The 21,357-nt window shown below is 42.9% G+C and overlaps 1 protein-coding gene across 3 annotated transcripts in view; it reads right to left on the bottom strand.

Annotated features, from left to right (window-relative positions):
• Positions 1 to 21,357, bottom strand: part of LOC116716957 (low-density lipoprotein receptor class A domain-containing protein 4) — a 223,127-nt gene that overhangs the window by 18,185 nt on the left and 183,585 nt on the right. The window lies entirely within an intron of this gene.

Here is a 21,357-nt window from a genome sequence, read left to right as displayed (position 1 = left end):
ATCATTTTATCACCCTTAGAAAGTCTTCTGTATTAAATATGTGGCATGAATAAATTACAGCCTGCAGCCCGAACACACAACGCACACTGCATTCACTGTGCTGTTATTAGAGAAGATGATATTGTATGCGGCTTTAATTAGCTTTATGCTATTTGAAGTTCAGAGCGCTTTTATCTGGATAAGGATGTTATTGTAAAAGGTTTGCTGTATTGATGCTATAAATAGAGCCACAGACCATCATGTTATTGTTTTAGCTGTTCTGTTCGGTGTAATCAGAGCTTGTTGCAATGCAAGCAATCACAGCTAACAGTTAGAGATGAACTGGAGTAGCTGCTAGCAAGTTCCAAGCAGAAGTGTTCTGCTGCTGGGCGTGCTGTGGTGGCGTAGGGGACAGCGCGACCCACGTTTGGAGGCCTTGAGTTCTCGACACGGCCGTTGCGGGTTCGATTCCCGGACCCAGCAACATTTGCCGCATGTCTTCCCATCTCTCCTTCCCCCTTTCCTGTCAGCCTACTTTCATATAAGGGACACTAGAGCCCACAAAAGACCCCCTGGAGGGGAGAAGTGTTCTGCTGCTGCTGTAGTTTCCCTCAGCACTTACTGGAAACAGAAAGACTTCAGAAAGTCTTCCTTCTGCACTTGTAAAGTCCAAAGTTATCTTTGATAGTTTCAATATCTCTGCTCCGAGAATGTATGTATAGACATTAAGGGCCGTCACTCAGCTACAGAGGTGATGGGGGAAAAGAAAGGTGAACTGAATTACAACTTCATGTCCACATTTCTCAACAGCAAAAAGGTCTATAGCTCATTCCACAATTTAGTAAATTATTAATCTGAAACAACTTTAAGTTAGCTGATATCCAAATCCAGCTGCCAACCCAAAATGCTGCACAGTGTTTGGTATGGTGTGTGAGGATTCCCTCTGATGTAGAAAAACATTTTCTATAAATGTTACATTTACCAGGTTTAATGATACACCATCCATATAATTACATTGCAACTGGGATATAAAATAAATACAACAGAAAATGTCAAATGTTTTGTTGGCAGACTGTTACCACCAGCAGCCTGGGATGGTGAGTTTGCCCTGGCAGCCACAGGAAGGAGACAGAGAGAGGTTTACTCAGACAGCACCATGCTGAGGAACCAAGCTAACCTGTGAGCCGACTCTTTAAATATCACATACTCTCCTGGTGCTGTAAAATCCTGTCTGAAGCCCAAAGTACTTCTGAAGTTTAGCTAGTAATCTGTTTTTTTCCTCCTGCAGGTTACTGTTCAAGCAAAATAAGTTACCCGACTTAGCTAACAGCTTGCTCTCTGAATGTCAGTGAGGAAGAAACCACCAGGAGGGGTGAGGCTGATAGAACTGAAGGAAATGTGAGGAGGAGGAGGAGGAGGAGGAAGAGGAGGAGGAGGGGGGAGGAGGGAGGAGGAGGAGGAGGAGGAGGAGGAGGAGGAGGAGGAGGAGGAGGAGGAGGAGAGGAGGAGGAGGAGGAGAAGAGGAGGAGAACAGTGCGCGCTTACAGTCTGCATTACCAGCAGCAGTCTGTTGTCATTATTACTGTAATCCGCTTGTCAAAACAATATCAACCTGCAGCCTCCTTTTTCTTTAAGCAGGCTGAATCATTTGATCTGAAAACCTGCCTCCCCTTTGGACGGTTTCCCCTGCTTTGGTCGGGAGAAACAGAGACCAACTTGGTTCCAGTTATGTCTATGTAAGATCTTTACACAGAAATGCTCAAATTTACTGGAAGCAGTTCATATGATAACATATGAATCATATGTAACATACATATGATTACTCCTCTGGAAGCAAAACTCTGTAAACACCTCCTCTGAAACTTCTCCACATTGAAAACGGGAAAAAAGGCTTTACAAAAATGAAGCTAAAAAGTGTGAAACGCATTTGTATTAAGTTGACACTAAAGAACCTCGTTTCATTCCATTGACAGCTGGGAGTCTTTTAGGGCATGTCCGCACCATCTTTACTCATTCCTCTTTGCAAAACAGATACAGAGCATCTCCAATCACTTTTCAAGTTCTGTCACAAAATCTCAATTGGATTTAGGTCTGGACACAGGCTAGCTCACTCTTCCACATGAATATACAGTCTCAGGATGTATTCTCACCAGTTCTATTTAATCTGCTGTAGTTGCAATCAAAAATATAAAACAGATGAGTCTAGTGATAAAAGGGAGAAATGGTTCATGGCCTTTTGTCAAAGACAAAAGAAAAATCCTACAATCGCTAAGATCTCATCCCACCCCATTTTTGTTTACATTTCATGAAGAAGGAAGTTGCGCTCAGTGTCTTCTTCAAAGGTTTCTATGTCATTTCCTTCAATGGTTCTTGGTGCAGCGCCACCACAGGTGAGGGGGGGAACAGGTTTGGATGGTTTGACAGTGCAATGTGAGAGAGAACCACAGCAGCTGAAAATGGGACAAATGTTGCATGTTTGGTCCCCAATCGAACAGAGTCTACGGGACTATCAGGCATGAAAGCACCCAGAGAAACAGGGTAGGAATTCAGTATCCATAGACCAGAAAATACATATTTGATAGCACTTAGGAATCAAAAATGTGTTTCCTCTCAAAAAACATAAAGTATTGAAAATAAAAACACCAAGATGAAGGTAAGGAAAGTGATGACGATAATGATGAGGTGAGTAGGAGTTTGAAGTAAGTGGACCGGCTCAGCCTCAGTCTGGTTATGTGCAGATTCCTTCCTGCTGGTAACCAGACAGTTAATGCCGGGGAAAACTTCCTTCTGTGAATAATGAGGGCATGCACACTTGCTCTGTTTGGCCCTGAAACAAGAATCAGGCTAATGGCCATCTATGGAGACTGCGCTCACTCAGCTGGGGCCTCTAACATTGTTATTGCTCAATAAACTTCACATCTGAGATGGGCCGACCTTAGACGCTTCGGTAAGGGAACCAGGGGTGTCTGGTTTAGTTTGCACACTGGAAACGTTGCTTTGTCTGCAGCTAGCAGGCTGCGTTCTGAAATGCAGGTTTGAAAGCAGATTTATGCTGACAGCCAGGAGGACGTGCACGCTAGCTGCTTGCTAATTTGGACTAGGAGCGTTCCTCCTACCAGCAAAAGGAAATGCCGTCCCTCTAAGCTTCAGCTGTCAGGAACCCGTGTGGCTGGAAAAAAAAACACTTAATAGACCCTAAAAGAGGAAAGACTCCCATCCTGACTGGATGCTGCCTTGGGAGGCCACAGGACAACAGGAAGCAGCTTAGGAATGACACAGAACTTTATCTAAAGCTAAGCTGCCGCCTTGAGTTCAGATTGGATTTCTGCATACAACACAACCCACTCATCAAAACCCTGCAGCTGCCTCATTTCCTCTGTTGCCGTTTACAGTTTCCTGCTGCTCTCCAGATCTCAGTCATGAGCAAAAAGAAAAAAAAAAAACCTGTTACATTCTCACAGCCACACCTGGCAATCCAGAGCGCACTTGGCCGTAAAACGCAGCACTTTTGCAGATGTGACGGGTGGTGGGGGCGCCCGTGTCCCTGTGCCTTACAACGCTCGGGTTTTCACGTTGGGCCGCCGTGTATGTGTGTGTGTGTGTGTTGGCGTGCATGTGTGTGTGTGTGTTTCGGTGATAGCTTGCGCCGTGATGTGTGTGTTGAGCGAAAAGAGAAGGAAGATGAGTGAATAGAGGGTGCTTTGTTTGCTCCGACTCGCTCGTCCTTCTCCTGCTGCCCAGATAGAGGCCTGCTGAGTTCACAGCCTGCTGCCCACCACACTGGGCCCACACATACACACACACACACACTTCTTCTACACGGAACCCTGTCTGCTGCCACTGCCGTTGCCATGGGAACCCCTGGGCACGGTGCCGTGATCAACAAGGCCCGGAGCTGCTGAGGCGCCATGGCAGCGACCTGGCTGGCACACATACACACACACAAGTATGCTGTGACACAGAGAAAGATGGAAAGGGACAGACTTGAATAGGCTGGAAGTAGGAAGAGTTCTCAGTAATGAGGAGACAGAGAGAGTTGGTCGAAAAGGAGGAAATGATGCAACAAACACATGCTGAGCTCTGCGACGTCTAGACGGCGGCGAAACCCAGGCTAGTCCGGCTGGATGTGCTACAGCCACCGCTGAGGCAGCGCTCTGCTACAGTCGGCCAGCTCTCTCTGTGGAAACAAGTGAACTAGTTTAGTTGTGATTAACCCCAAGAAGAGGGCTGCCCACTTGTGCGTGTGCGTCTTCCGCCCATTAGACACGCAGCTCGGAGTCGGGGACACAGAAGCAGACGGTGAGGACAAAAAGGTAGGGTGGATGTAACGAGTGAGAAGAATGGAGAGACGGCGACAAAGAGTGGAGGAGAAGAAGAGAGCGAGCGAGCGAGGTGCCAGACGGGCTGTGGGGACTTAGGGCAACAAGAGAAAAAACAATTACAGCTCTGCAGCTCCGTCTCTTTCCCCCTCTGTCTATCCAGACCTTCTTCTCGCGCTCACACAGCACAGGGGACACACACACAGCACCAGCTCTAGGCTGTCTGGATTACAGAACACGCTGCCTCTGACTTGTTCTCGCTCGATCACAACACATCCATTTTATCATTAGTGACTAAAAAATGGAACTGGATTCAGGGCGCCACGGGATTTAGACTAGCCACCTGAAGGTTGTTGAAAATATTCAAAGAATTCAGCCATTATCATCTCAAGCTGTTATGATCCATCAGAGTGGAGTTAAAGGAAGACTCTGATTGCATAGTTTGCTACTCACATCCTAGATGTACAAAGGAGTGTTACAGGAGATCCTTCCTTCCACTAGCATTCCAACTCTAGAACCATCAACCCGATAAGTGTTTACATCCTTGTTGTTGCAGATTGTTTTTTTGTTATTTATTGTATATAGTTTGTTTTTATAATGTTCATATATTAGTGATGGGACTCAAAGTTTTAATGGAGGGTCTCTAACTAATTAAAATTAATCCTGTTTTTTAGTCAAAAACCCCATCTCGACAAAATAAAGTTTTGCTACATTGTTGAATAAATAGACATATGAGCTCAATAACAAAGATATTTTATTGTTTTTAATTGTTATTTAGGTTATTCAACTATAAGACTGGTGCAAAGTTTTATTCTATCCATTCAGCTTTCCAGAGTTTCAGAATCTCTGCTCATTACAGAACTACACAGTATGTTGAAATATTGCCCAAGTTACTGTACAGTATTTCGCTCCTTATTGGATTTTCATACGTTTTTGTGTGACTCTACTTGCTCTCATTGCCTGTTGCAAAAATTTCCCCATCGAGGTACAATAATATTTCTATTCTCAGATTCCAACAGACCTGCTCGGCCATTTTTATCCACCACATGAATTTCTCCTTCTGCATACCAGCAAGTCGTCTCTTCTACCCCTTCCTCAAACAAAGCTGAACTTTGATTACTGCTAATGCGGCCCATCATGATCAGACCTAATGCTGAGGCGGCGATAAATGGTTACTTTGGCTGGTGAGGAGGCCTGACGTAGTCGTATCATCTCCAGCTGCATGAATATAACATTAATAAGACAGGGAAAAGGCTAGGCTGTGATAACATATCATGAATATTACAGTGTCGCCTAATATTATCAATATTCCAGTGCTGTAATATTCATGAAGAGCGGTAAAAGGGGAGAGGAGGGCAGTGTTAAAGAATTCATTGGCTTGCTGAGCTGTCACATGCTCTTGGTCTGCGGTTTCTCAGGTGAATGTGTGACTGGGTGGACATGATCAGAGCCAGACAGGAGAGTGTCTGAAACACCAACCCCTCCCCCCATCCCACTCCTCTGCCATGAAGCCAGACTGACTGCACTCTGAATGTCTGAACCAGACTGGAGGGTCAGACTGATGTCAGGGTCAAAGTGCACACGCATGTGTGTGTGTAGGATGGTAATCGGGGTCAGCTGGGGTCGCTGTGCAGGAGGGCGTTGGAGCAGAATATGTGTGTGTTTACAATAAGAGCTCTGTATGCTGCAGGATGGTGAGCTGCTGAACTGTAAACTGCAGTCTGATGGGACATAAAGCTGTTTAGTAACACTGTGGAGACAGTTCATCTTCTCTGTGTGCAGAAAGTTCCATCAGCTGAAGGAAGAGTTGATTGGTCTCTTCTACTGGAGACACTGAGTCACATTTTGGACCGCTGCTCATTTCACCACTCCGTACTTATGCAGTTCTGGTTGCTTTCCACCCAAAAACATCTAAGTCTGTCGCAATAAGCAATTATTCAATTAATAGATTGACAATTTTCCATTCTTATGACTAATATTTTTTGATGGGCAATTTCATTTACAGAGTCGTCCGATTCGTTTTTTTTTTATGATTTTGGTTTTGTGTGTGTTTTTGGTTGTTGTTTTTTTCAGTTGACTTGTCGCGATTCCAAATTTTGCTGAACAATAAACCGTCCCAGAAATGATTGCGATATATGACAATATTGTTTAATTCTCAGTGTAAAGAAAGAAAATGAACACTGCAAGCAGCATGCCTGATGTGAAACATTGTAGCGGCAACATCATACTGCGGGGACATTTTTCTTCAGCAGCAACCAGGAAGTTAGTCGGAGTTGATGTGGAGATAAAGGGTCAAAGCACATGTACGTTTCCACGACATGCTGTAAAACCACAGAGCCATATAGTCCGCCTGGCATGACAACCACAGCAGATAGCAGAGTTAAGCTATGTTGGAGGTGCCATTGAAACTTAGAACTTCTTGTTCACACCTGAAAATACGGGCAGTTTTCAGGCAGCGGTCTCATGTAGAATAATAATAATAATAATAATAATAAGAAGAAGAAGAAGAAGAAGAAGATATATTTCAAATATCCAAAATAAAAAACAACAACCAAAAACAATAAATAAATGGGAAATAAAAAAACATGTACAACTGAAACCGTAGATAAACTGGATTATAAAGTCTCTGTAGACAAAATTGCTCTTCAAAAAAATATCAATCAGAATGAAAAGGATCAGCTCATTTTAATTCATCATGTGATTAGTTAATTAACTGCTTATTGAAACAGTGCTACCCCTATAAAAGATTTTCTGTGAAAAGCATGTGTCATTTCCAAATCGTGCACAACTTTGAGTTAGCCAATCACATGAAGTCCCAACTGAATTTTGTTGTCGTAAAGAATCAAAGCTCCAGGGGTGTGAAGACATTTGTAAGAAAGTCTAATCATCTACATTTGGTGGACAGTTTTCTTTGGACTGTTTGAATTCACAAGCTTTACATCTGAAATAAACTACAGAGGAGTGGCTAAGTATCAGGCCTAGTCAAGCTGCAGAGCTCCTGTATTTTTGCAGTATTGCTGCTGGTGAAGGCCAAGGTGTGAAATTATGATCTGGCAGAACAGAACCAAGAAGAGAGAGGAAAAAAAGAAAAAAGCTAAGCAACACAAAAATAATTTGAAAGCAGCAGCCAATAGCAGCCAGACTGGCACAGAGGCAGAGAGAATTAGCCATGGAAATAGAGAACATAACTCAGACTGGAGGGAGACGAAGAGATTGGCAGAGAGGGGAGACAGGAAGAACGATAGAGGGCGGCGAGAGAGAGGTGCATGGAGGATGAGGCTCCATGCACCCTCAATGCATGGGGGCTGCATGCAGGCTACATGCCTCCTTCCTCAAGATGACGAGGAACTGTGGAAGCAGGAGGAAAGGAGTGGGATGTTCTATCTTCTACCAGGCACGTGTTCGTTTGGTGAAACAGGAACCCCTCCAGCCCCCCTTCCATTCCTCTCCGGTTACCACACACCTCCACACTCGGATTCATGGAGCAACGCTGAAACAGGTTTTCAACATCAGGGGGGTGAGCAGACACCTCGCAGACGTAGGCTGCACGCTGCATATGTGCTGCAAACCCTGGGTGGCTGCTGTGAGCGGCTGAAGCTAGACGGCAGGAGAGGCTGTGGGTGGAACATGGGAACAAACCGGAGCCGAGTCGTCTCCTGGGGTAACAGGGAGGTACTGGGATCACACCAGACAGGCTGCTGCTGGGACAGCGGGGGGGGGGTTTGAACCAGCTTTAACTAAAACTACATGATCAGGTATTAACTAAGGCTGTCAAATTTAACGCATGAGATTAACCACATGTTAATACTACATAACGCAGTGAAATCAAACTACCTATCTTGACCTAAAAGCCTCTCTCCATCACAGGGTTATCTAGTTCACAGTAGCTGTACACACGGAGCAACAAACTACAGCAAAAGATGAAACTTTTCCATGACAGCAGCAAAGGTTGAATATTTTTCAACTTTCTCATGTTGTGCCGCTAGCCCTCGTGTGCATATGTACGTGTACGAGCTCGAATTTGCATGAATTAGGCCAGTCGCCGGGCTGGATGAGGACAGAAGACTGTCACCTCATCGCACAAGTTCTATAGGAAATGAATGGAGAAGGACATTTCTAAATGAATGTTTAAAACTAAATGACTTCCTTTAAACCTTTCTGAATACAAAAACCCTGGACAGCTGAGAACATTCAGACATGTTTGGTCAATTAAACATTTTTAGAAAACGTGCATACAGTGGCAGTTTTTGATATGGGCAGTTGCCCAGGGCAGCATCAGAAAGGGGTGGGGCACTCAAAAGCTAGAAAATAAAATATATCTTATCTGTCAGTTGTTCTCTCAACAAGTTTGGTTCTACTTGTATGCATTTGTAGGGGAGGAAGTTTCCATTGAGTACTGGAAAACTACATGACCTGTAGTGCAGCAGAAGGAGGGGCTTGTTCAGATCACTACACTGCATGCATATTTATATTCCAAGCTTACAAAGTTAGACAAAGAGATTAATCATGATTCATCTGAATCTTTTAATCGACTGACAGCACATACCTCAACCAGCAGTGGTTAGAAACATCATCTGGTATGATCTGCTCAGGTCTGACAATGTACTGGCAAACTTTGACCTTCGTTGAAAAAGGTTTGCATATGAACCGTTTGAAACAGTTCAGAAAAATAGTTTTTTGTGGTTCTAATTACTCCAAAAGCTAACATGACTTCGTTAATAAACAGGAATCTGTTTTTGTATTTCATATTTCTTTTAAGAAGATGTTATTTATCTGTAAAAAAAAAAAAGAATTCTTGCTCTACACAACGAAAAAGTGTCTATCTGCATCAACCACCTATGCTTGCACACTCATGCCCTAAACATGACAGCTAAAGTCATCAGCTTTAGTTCCCAATCAGCACAAAGCCACGAGAGAAACTTTGATACGTTCTCAACATCCAGAATTTATTAGTAAATGAAAAGTTTTACGTGTCAGAAAAAAATCCCACATTCCCATTAGCTGTAATAACCCTACCATGATACACGCAAAGGTTTTATTTTTGAATTCCTGTCTACAACGTTCCTAACTTCCATTTTAAAGAAAGACGGCCCCTCAGCCACAGCATATGCTTGTGTGGCAGTTTTTCAGCTATGACTCACTGTCACACTGGCTTTCTCTCCTCCAACGGGGACCGTCTCTCCGACTCTCTATTTTAGTCTGTCCTCTTTCTCTCTCATTATGTCTGTCCCTTTCTGTGTTTGTCACACTCCTCTCACTCTATTCCATCTGCAGTTTTTTAGTTCAACCCGTCTATCCTTCCCTTTCATCATCCATTGCTCTTCTCCTCCTCCTCCTCTTCTTCTTCTTCTTTCCCTTTCAGCCTCTTCTGTATCCCACCTCTTCTCTTTTCCATTCACTATATATACACACACTTTTGTCATTATTTCTGCCTCCCTCACTTTGAATCCCACCTCCTCCTCCGTCTCCCACTTCTTCCTCCTCTCCCACTCCCTCCAACTCGGAGATGAAGGGGTGTAAACATGTCTTCCACATGCGGTCTCATTGTGCTGAGCCAACAGAGCAAAACAACCACGCTTAAGTTGCTCAATAGGCTTCGGCGGATGACTAGAACCTCCTCGTCCTCCCGTTAGTCTCTCTGGCTTTTTTTTTTTTTTTGCAGCCCCTTTGGGTTGAGATGCATAACAACCATGAAGCAATGCCTGGCAGGCAGGATTAGGCAGGAGCGGGACAGAGACAGAAAGGAGGGGAAGGAAAAGAAAAAGAAAGCAAGAGCAAAAAGACAGTGAAAGTGAAGCGGGGATAAAGACTCTGGGAGGAAAGCAGAAAAGAGGGAGTAGAGTGTAAGTGCTAAGTTCTACAAAGCAAGATTAAGGAATGTATAAGTAGGAGAGGGAAGGGGGAAAAAAATAGAAAAAGTTTTCCCCTCACTGGAACACTTTGCCGTGACCGCAAGCTGAACTTTAGAGCGGTGCTGAGCAACAGCTGCCGACAACAGAGAGAACTACACACATACACAAAGAAGAAAAGGTAGACAGGCTGGCAAGACCTGGGGTAGGAGGGGTGAAGGAAGCAACCCGCACTAATGATAGCACTGGTTTCTTCATGTGTCGGGATGTTTTAGCGTTGTTGACGTTGGCGATACACAGATGTAGCGTGCCAGAGGAACAGAGTGAGTTCAAAACAGAAGGGAAGACCGTTAGAAGGTGAAGAACAACTTGTGTCTTTCTGAGGAAAAAAAAAAGCAAACCTGGCACACTCTGGGAAAAAAGAAAGAAAGAAAGAAAAGAGTCCACCCTGCCAGCCAGACAGTGCAGAAACATGGTGTAAGTGATGCCCCGGCAGCTGACAGCTTCACACAGCTGGCACCGGGGCAGGAACGAAGGGAATTTTACAGCCCCGATGCAGGAATTTACAAGTTGTATATAGGTCATGACATCACTGGCAGAGGGTTTGGTCATGCCGGTCTTTCAGCTGTATTTTGGCGAATGAAACGCTTCTGGAGGCGCAAGTTCTGCTGACCTGCAAAAAGGTGAGGAGAGATACTCCATAAAGCGTGAGGTAGGAAGGTAAACCGACCCATCTGGTTCCGACCGCTTCCCAAATTCCACAAGTACAAACTCACAGGAACAAAACCAGGACTAAGGGTGAGTTGGCAGCAGCCAGGGAGCGCCAAACAGATCAGAAGATCTGCAGCAGGTTGGAGTGACTGCAGGAAAACTGTTTGATGGAGTGTTCAGGTGGGCTGACCTTGATGCTGATAAAGAAATCTGTCATCATCAATATTTTTACTCCACACACTGTTTTTAGATTTTCATCTTTATTTTCTTGAAATTTCTACCAGAAAAATCGCGGCTTCCTCTAAACGCTGTGTGTGCAGAGAGTCCTCCATTCCGTCTGTGCCTTTAATTCAGTCAGGGTTTTGGTTCCAGTCGTCTGTGTTGCCGTTTCACAAAAAGCCTGCCAGATGTACCGTTTGATAGCTTTATAACGAGTGGGGATATAAAAGTCTGGAAGGTTTCATAACGACCCTCAGCAGCCCAGCGGCTAGCATTAGAAGCAGCAAGGATGAACCCAGAGGTAGGATTCATGGCTTTAAGCTGCTGATGTAGACACATCTACTGCTTCCCTATTTTCTCCTGCATGTTGGGTTGATTAGTTACCTGAATATATGGTGTCAATATGAAGACATTGAGCAAAAAATCCTAAATGATACATATAACTAAGTTACAGTTTATTTTATTACACTTTAACTAAAATACTCATATATATTCTCTGGAGTTCCACTGAACCAGGCCGGCTAATTTAGTTCCACTTTAATATATATATTAAGTAGAAATATTAACATGGGAATCGGCCGATGTTAGTTGTTTTTTAACATATTGGCATCAGCCCGACAAAAATAGTAATAATACTACTAATAGTAAGTAACAGCAGATTTTATCTCCATCTTACTGCTGTTTGTAAATGTCTTTTGGGTGGAAGAGGGGCCTGGTCATGTTTGGTCATGTGACATTGATGCAGTGCAAGATTTGGGTTTTGTGTTTAACTGAAGCAAAGAGGCAAAGTAGGTGGGGGGTTGGTAGTTATAGATAAAATGGGTAAATATCAGCCATCAGCTATAACTGCAATATTAATGTCAGATATCGGTATGGGCCAAAACTTTTCATATCAGTTCATTCTTATTATTAACATATACAATCTGAACACCCAGGCTTTTCAAGATTTTTAAGTTATAAATACATGTCACTTGATTTTTTTGGATGCAAAAAACAACATTAAACCAGCCAGTTTTTTGAGAACTAAGCATTGACAGTTACCATAATGTTAACAATGTGGAAGGGCAAACAGCAATGATCTTAGAGAAACAGCAGTTGCAGAGGGTTTTTAAAACTTTTCCAGCTTCACTATTGTACAGTGAGAATGACTACTGACAAATAGAAAACATTCCAAGACTGTAAAACGTCTCCCCTAATATCCCAGAAATATTTGCCCAACTCAGTCTGATGTTGGTATGGTCTTTCCACCCTTTTGGCAATTACTCTACCATATACTCAGGGTGTTTTAAGGTGTAGGTGTTGGCCCAGTCAAAGTCCACACCTCAACCTGTCGCTGTGGTGGGACTGCAAGAGAGTCAAATAGCTGCAAAACTCAGTCAACTGAAGCAATGTTGTAAAGAATAGTAGACCAAAGTTCTTCTGCAGATACTAAGCAGATTACTCTCTGCTAAGGCCGTTTTGCAAGCAGTGGAATCGTGTTCTGGCCTTTACTTGTTACATATGTTTTACCATGATTCGTGGATCTTTACCAAGTGTATTATTGTATTATTTTTATAACTCTACTGTCCTAATATTGGAATAGCACAAAGAAAACCATTAAATGAAGGTTTTCTTGTTTTTTTTTATTTCTGGACTAGAGCCCAGATGGCCCAGTTCCACTTTAGTTCTTAACTGTCCACAATTTAGCATTTAGTTAGTTGCCTTTAAATTAGGGATGCATCCATCCACTTTATTTTATTTCTGATACTGATATTTGCAGTTTAGCATCAGCCAATACCTAAAAACAGTGGTGAATTGACTTAAGCATGTCTTTCTTGACTTAAATGTACTGAATTACAAATTTATTTGTAACTCTGCACCAGTACAGCACACTTAAATACACCAATAGCTTCACAAGCTTGGTCAAACATGTAAAAACACAACTTTAATCTGTTCAGTCAGTGCAACTAGAAGTGGAACAGTCAATGGAAAATAAATAATAAGGAAACTGAAAGTGACAAAAACAATAGGTTGACTACCTCGGTAAAAATAAACTAACAGATCTTCTTTTATGTGATTCAAAAAGTGCAAATAGGAATTTTAAATATAATGTAAAATGGATAATAAAGTATGATGTGCTCTACAATTAGGTTGACTAGATCTGCCCTTATGGATTGAGCACATTGTCATATTTTTTCTTCAATATCAGGACTGCTCTAGATCTTAATATCAAATTGGTGCATCTCTGTTTTAAATGTCACTTAAGTATGATGCACACTGTAATACCTGTAGCCTTTATTTGCTTAAAGTAAGGAATTTTGGCTGGTGTCAAGAGGGCAGAGGTCAGATGGAGGCCATGCTTTAGCACTGACCTCAGGAGACACTTTAAAAACAACACTAATTCCTGGTTCATCAGCTGAACGTTGCTGCAGACTCTGTTGGAGTCCAACAGCACTTGGACGTGTGATCCAGCTCCTTGATATTTAACCACACAGGTTCACGTTTGCGGTCTACTACGGGAGGAAAGCTATCCGACGGTAGTCGGTGAAGTCACCATTCGGAATCCACACCCACTGCAGACACGGGTGTTTGTGATCTGCTGGGTTAATCTGGCTGACAGATGGGCCAGGCCGTGGGTAAGCAGAGGGTAAGCAGGGGCCGTGTACTGTAATAGTGCCGGGACGGGCACTGGGCCGGGCCAAGCCGGATGCTGTGACTATGACCTATATTAATAATTTACACACAGGATCTCCATGCTGCTCAGACTGGGAGCCCTAATTATCATTAGCAACACTAGCCAGAAGACACACATGCAAGCCTCCAGGAAGCTGTCAGAGAGGGACAAACCTTTCGCCATCCCTTTCCTCGACAACATGTCCCACACAAAACGACAGAGGAACTGCTACAAAGTCTACAACTTCCTTTTACTCAGTGATCAATTATTTCCATGACAACCAGCTTCAGGGTGAACACTAAACTTGTTCCCCACATAACTTTCAAGTTGACATGATTACATAATCACACAGACTGAAACAGTCAGTTTACCAGGAGCTGCTTTCAGGTGCGGATGCATCTACAACTGGTGCACCAGTCGGTATTTTTGGTGCTGTGTTGGTGTACAGAGTATTCAGTGTCAGCACCGTTAACCTTGATGTTCTTTCCAAACACAATGCCGATCCGTAACACTTTGCATAACAAGCATCAGATGCACTTGCCAAGAGGGGAGGAGGAAGCAAAGACTGAGGTAGAAAGAAAGAGAAATGCTGCGTTATGGTTGGGGGTTGGGAGTCAGCACAGCAGGCTAGACTAGACCAGACAGCCTCTTATCTTTCTGACCCCCCGTCTGTGTGTGTGTGTATGCATGTGTCCAACAGTGTGTCCCCCTATCCCCAAGCCAGACAATAGGGAAGGCCCTGTGCCTGATTGGGGTCAGCTGGTGGCTGCCGAAGGGTGGAGGAGGAGGCGGTGGTAGCAGAGGGAGATGGGGGTGGGAGGTAAGTATCAGACACCACTGTCTGACTTGTATGTCTGGACTTGGATGATGACGGACTTAAAAAAAAACACACACACAGACACAGACAGCCAGCCCTCTGAATTGCTAATGAACAGAGAGGAGCGGCGAGACAAAAAGGCTGTGGCTTCTCTTCCTGTCTCCCACATTTGTCCTGAGCCACTTGACTCCCTGCTGTGTGGTTAAACTGGGTCAAATTCTGAAACAAATATATATTAGTGAGATTAATAACTACTCCAGTGCCCTTCTGTGGTTACTGCAGAATACCAGCAGAGCAGAATTTATATCTTAGACGATCCCTTTCAGATTTCAACCGGCTGACCCAAACTGTCAGCCTAAGGTTAACGACATCTGGGTAGGATGTTTAAGACTAACCCAGGAACTACCAAGGGTCAAGCATGCATTTATCTACAAGATACTACAACCAGCATTTCACTGAGAAGGAACTCTTGTAATGAGCTCAGCAGATGCGTCGTTCCAAAAGGTGTTTGCTAATTGCTGCTGGATAGTCTGAAGGAGCTTACTGGGGGAGTCAGAGGAGAGGGGGTGGTGCTCTGTGAGGTGGAAGATTGGAAACTTGGAAATTGCAGCTCTGAGGAGGAGATTTGTCCTCGAAGATGGTGCTAGGTCCAACCAGGTGTTCTGCACTGCTGAATGGTTGCCATGGAGATTATAGAACTTCTCAAACATGCATGAAAGAATTAAGCCAACACTCCTGGTATGTTTTTGGTGAGGGAATAAAATTATAACATGATGTAAATCTTAAAAAAGCCAATTGAACATAATACTGCCCCTTTAAAACATTTTCTTTCCCCTTCACAATCATGTTAATCTATCACAAAATATACCAACTAAAGTTAAAGTTTGTTGTACTGTGACATAATATGAAAAAGTTTAAGGAGTATGAACACTTGTGCAAGGCACTCTGTTCTCAGTATTAAGACGTTGCTAAACCATCAGCCTTTCTGTCCAAGTCCACTCGCCCATATCGGGCTATTTGACTGTAAAGGATTCGTGCAAAACATTTCCTTGGAAGTGATATGAAAATGGTTGGCTTTTGGTGCCTCTCTAGCAGAAAATGTTTTAAATGCTGCTTAAAACACCTGAGGTCCTGTACTGCTGTAATCACCGAGGCTTCCGAACTGCCCCCACCCCAGCACCACGCCACTGGAATCTTTTCCATGTAAGCCCCCTAAAATCTAAGGAAAACCTTTCTAACCACTTGAAGAGACATGCCGTTATTCCTCTGACTGGGTGTTCCAGCTCACATAAACAAACAGATTAACAGAAATCTGACAAACAGCGGGTGGTGCAGCATTTTTTTTTTTTTTTTATCATTTGGAGCTTGCATTGTTTCATACGATGCACCATTAGTAATTTCAAAGCACGGAGGTTCGCGGAGGCTAATAAACACGCCAACCATTTCATTTGTCTGAATGCTGAGAAAAACTAATCAACAACAAGCAGGGGTGGGGGGAGCTGCCTTTGTACTGTCTGCCAGCACGTCTGCAGAACAGCATCTATTTTGACTGTAATAGCTCCAATCCAGCCCCACAAACATGGAGTCAGAAGAAAGGAGCTCTTTAACATCTCAGACAGTCCAACTTTGTGTAAATAGATGCTGACAGAGACCCCCCCCCAAACTTCCACCACCACCATCCTCCTCCAACAGCCATCAGTGTCGTTCTCTTCCTTGACGGACGGGCCTGTCCTCAAACACACTACAAATACAAATCTGTCCCAGTCCCAACGGCATTTTGGGAACTCGGGGAGTAGATCTGGGCCGTGGCTGGGAGTGTGCTGGGGGTGCAAAATCTAGACACAAAGGGAGTCCCAGCAGCCAGTGATGACATTGTAGTGCTGAGTAGAGAGACCAGAGCTAACCAAGTGCAATTTATGACATTGAATAGAGTTTAGACGGCACTGACTAAAGTTAGCCTGAACAGAAAAGTGAGAGTAGGTGAGCTCTGGTGGGGTTCAGAGCTGCCAGGGGTGTCACATTCAGTTCACAAAACACCAACTGACACAGCACACAATATAGGAACGACAAGTTTCTTCCTTTATTTTTGGAAAGCCAAACACCTGTATGAAAACGTCACATAAGCAGATAGCATCGGCAGTGTTTATACAAGTCGACCAGTTATTCACAAAACAGAAAAAACTTGAAAATATCTACTTGAATTACATCTAATACAGTAGAACTGTACTGTAGAACCTGTGTTATATTGAACCATGATTGCAATATCACAATTCTAAGGGCCAGCTTGGATCATTTGGTATGATATCATACTTTTATGTTTGATATGCTAGCAGCTCACATCTCATGTATATGTTAGTGGCTGATATCCTAAAGCTCATACAGAGTGGGGACGCTGAGTCATGCTAAAGAAAGAAAAGAATCATCAAAATGAGGGTTAATTATTATTTCAGTAATATTTTTTTTCTGAAGTTGTGCATTGAGGTTTACAAATGTTTCTTTCTTTTTTCTTTTAATTACAGTTTCAACCCAGCCAAAACTTTCCATCACTATTCCTGTGACTCCAGATAAACTGCAAGAGACTGGAGTTTCCTCTACCTATATGGAGCATAGAATAATGCAGCACTGCCCCCTCCCCACCTGTTGCTGCACACTGCCGGTTAGTTGGCTCAGAGAAGACTCGAGCCTAGAAAAAGGCTTTACCCAACTCAGACTATTGGGAACTACTACGGCTAACATTTGTTGGGTGTTTATGCTATTCTTTGCATTAGTTTGTAACGTAAAACAATGACAACTAAATTGAAATAAAATATAATTAGGCTCAAAATATTGTAATTTTTTGCAACAGTGTGTAAAGCATTTGCTTTAAATAACAAAAATTAAACCATGTTAATAATTTTTGTTTGAAACTTTTGTTTAAATACCGTGAAATAATTTTTTTTTTTTCCAATTCATCTGGTATTTCCAACCCTGAGGTCCACATTCTGTCAGAATCTGATCCCGACTCATATCCAACAAGCCCAAAGTTTCCAAACATATTGATTTTACTCAAGTTAGAATGAAACAAATGTCACTTAAACTCTTTCTGTAAATAATCTCCCCGTCTTGAACATGTTTGCAGAAAAAAAAAGAAAAAAAGTCACAACTTCCTCAGGCCAGCAGTGTGACTCTATGTAAACCCTGAGGACCCAGAAGTGTGGAACTGTGCACCAATACATCCTGATGTTTAACAAGGAACTCCTTATTGCTCAAATTTTATGAACTGCCAACTCATTGCAACAAGCCGTCCGCTCAGGAGACATGGTGGATTATTTAAGGCTCCAGAGAGACCCACCAAATATGTGCAGAAATCCCCGAGCCCTCAAATTACTTACAAGAGAAAGGAAAAATTTTCTTCTGTAAAAGAAAAAAAAGTCAAAAGCTCCCCTTCACAAAAGGTGCAAAACTTTCCATTCATACCCAAAGTCATAATGAACTTCTCTTTTAAGCAAAAGCTTACCTTAGGTTTAATTACTAATGAAACTGAAAAAAATTTGAAAAGTTACTTTTGTAACCCACCCAACCCAAACCACAGAGCAAGAATGTTCTCAGAGTACTGAGAAATGTAGCTTTCTGGCAGGAGACTACGGTAATAAATAGCTGAGGCTGCATGTATCTGGATGGAAATGTCTTATGCATAACACCTCACTGAGTTTCAGGTGGATGATCTGATCGCTGCAAACTTAACAGTTCCATTTGCACACAGTCATACATCTAAGAAAAAAAACAAGGCTACTAGGACGCAGGGGGTGAAGGCTACTAGGACGCAGGGGGTGAAGGGCGACGTGTGTTTACTTTAAAGCCTGAAAAGATGATGCTGGAAAAAATTTTAAATATGATTTGGTAGACAGCAATATATATTGTTAATTTATCATTAGCGTAACATGCATATCACAAAGAACTGCTAGCGTTGCAGTAAATGTTAGCTAATTATTCAAGTATTTGGCAATCAGCCCCACTATACAATAACAGATGTGCTGCTTATTGTTTGTTGTTGAGCTATAGAGATGATGAACTGGCAAAGTCAATAAAGAATTATAACCAAGTGGTTTTATTGCCTAAACAACAATAAAACTCTTGTTTTTGAGATGGAAATAATGACTTTTTTTTTCCAGTAGCAAGATAAGACAACTCCCTACCTGGACTCTATGTACGCGATAACAGGACACCTGCAAGTTACAGCAAATCAAATCTAAGACTTTTTAAGACCTTCAAATTAAATTTAAGACCAAAAACCATAAATATTGGAGATGGATGGGAGATCCTACTGTATTACAGTCAAGCAAAGCAAAAGCAGTGAAACTTCAGGGTTCCGTTTGTGGCCTTTGGCTGCAGCTTTGTGCTTCTCATACTGCATGAGGTTGGTCGTCAACAGAAGTGAGCCAGTAATGAAACCTCATCCAGCCAACTAGCAATAAATTTACACTTTTGCCAAAAACGCATAAAAGCTAGCCATGTAGCTAGCAAGGGTATATTAGCAGCTAGTTAGCAGTAGCCTCAAGTAACCGAATGTATATACAATGTTTTGCCTCATAGAAAAGTCCTGTGATAAAAACAACTATGTACTATATACAGAAGATTAAATTGTCATGTGAGGACAACATTTATGACCCGTGATTAACGTATTTCAGGCCAACTTACGTTTTGTTAAGAATGCAAGACATTTCAAGGCCTTAAATTTAGATACACAAATTCAAGACTTTCTAAGGATACTCAAGACACCCTGAATAAACCCAAAGAATGAAGATAAACACTTGAATTATTTACCACACAAGTCAGATGATTGCAACACTCGCCAATATTACTACTGCATGTCTCATACTTCAGTAATATCAACTCTGCAAAATATTACTGAGTGCTTTTACTTTTTATTTTAAGAAGATGTGAGAGCATTGTTACTATCCTCACTAAAAAATAGTCACAGTCAGAACTAGTGGTGCACAGATAAATCGGCCTCAATTCCCTTCATTTTGGGCAATTGGTGATCAACCGATACATAAATGTGAAGCCACTGCCAACTCAGCAACTTTCTTACTATATTTCGCAACATTTCAAGCAAACAAACAAAAATAAAAAAATAGTAAAAAGAAAAAAAGTCAGTGTTGGCCAAAATTCAAAATTTCAAACTACAATTGGTGCGCCCCTAGTAGTTTTCCACACAGAAAATTAATCTGTCATAATTGTCGACAATATGGTTTGGGTTTTACCAGGCAGGACATTTAAACTGAACAAGTGGCTCACTTCGACCTGCTGAGTGGCACAACTCTGCAGCAAACCTTCTCCACCCAGAGCACTGAGTCAAATCCTACATTTTCCTGAATGTCAGTTTACTTTTCCCTTCATCCCAGAGTCCCCCAGGATCCACGCTGCAAAACAACCCCGCTGCACTGTGATCAGTGTGACATCGCCTGATGGAAATGAAAGGGGCAATTTGCATTAGCTTTAAGTGAAACGTCCTCACAGCACTTCCCTGCAGGGCAACCGAAAGACAAGGCTGTAGAGTCACACAAGGCGATAGAAAGAATCAATTCTAGATTAAATGGCTTCAGAGTGGAAAATGTTTGCAGAACACGGGCTTGTAAACTCACCCTGTGGGCACCGGATGTTCACAAAACACAGCAGCCGGGCATCTAGTTAAAAGCCTTCCCCACCATCTGACGAGTGAGTGCAAGTTATCGGCAGAGAAAGCGCGCCTACAACTGTTCCGACTTCGCGGCTCCATTATGTTACAACTACAATAAGAACGTAGCAACAGCGAGGGGAAGAACACTTGTTAAAGGGTTCCTGCTTTTCAAATCCTACATGAAAATCCCAACGTGTGGGACGGGGTTCGGTTCCTGGCCGTGACACGCCGTCTGAGCTGTGATCCCTCTGTGCTGGAGGTCTCTTTCAATTCCCCTCTTGTCAAAATAAAAGAGGGAACGCACAAGCAAGACGGCTCGCTCTGGTTTAAAGGAAAGAAGAGAAAAAAAGGGAGGGAGGGAAGAAGAAAATGAATAAAAAGGAGAGAAGAGACTGACTGTAGCTCTTTTCTTTAGCCAGATAAATCATCAAAGCATGAGCTGCAATATTCAGCCCTGCAGAGTCTGCATGACAACACAGCCGACAAACAAGAGCTCTTTTCAAACCAGACGGCCACTACAGTAGGGCAGAGCTATTTCCAACCACTTGTGAATGGAGCTCCCTCCGACTAGTGAGACGTTGGGGACGAGCAAACTTAGTGAAAAATCAGCCGCCTGTCGTTTATCTCTGAGAACACACACGTGTGTTAACCCAAAACGCTGCACAGTTTGCTTTTCTGTTTCATGTTGGCACAGTAGTCAGTCAACACAATCTTCATCAACCTCCCATCCATCCATCCATCCATCCTTCCATCCATCCCTGGGTGAGCTAATTAGGCGCCCTGCTGTATCACATAGTCCAAGCCCGGCTATGTGTATTTTTCCTGGCTAGCATCACTGTGGAGCCACAGAATAGTGGAACACCAGCCTTTCTACCACACACACGCAAGCAAGCAAACACACTTCTTGGTTACAATGTGGCGTCAGCACAACCACACTCAGCTGCCAGATCTAAATCTAATATCCTGGGTTCATCTCATGTTGCCCAGCTCTGGCCTCAGCACCTATGGAAATTACACATCACAGTAACTCTGTCCGTCTGTAGATTGTCAGTGGGTCTGTCTGTCTGTCAGTCAGTCAGTAAGTACATACGCCTGTCTGGCTTGGGAGGTGTCTGTGCCTCTCTGTTTATATCTTTGTCGGTACTTGTCTG

Source organism: Xiphophorus hellerii, chromosome 3 (genome assembly GCF_003331165.1).
Source record: "Xiphophorus hellerii strain 12219 chromosome 3, Xiphophorus_hellerii-4.1, whole genome shotgun sequence".
NCBI lineage: Eukaryota > Metazoa > Chordata > Actinopteri > Cyprinodontiformes > Poeciliidae > Xiphophorus > Xiphophorus hellerii.
This window is presented reverse-complemented; position numbering and strand designations above follow the sequence as displayed.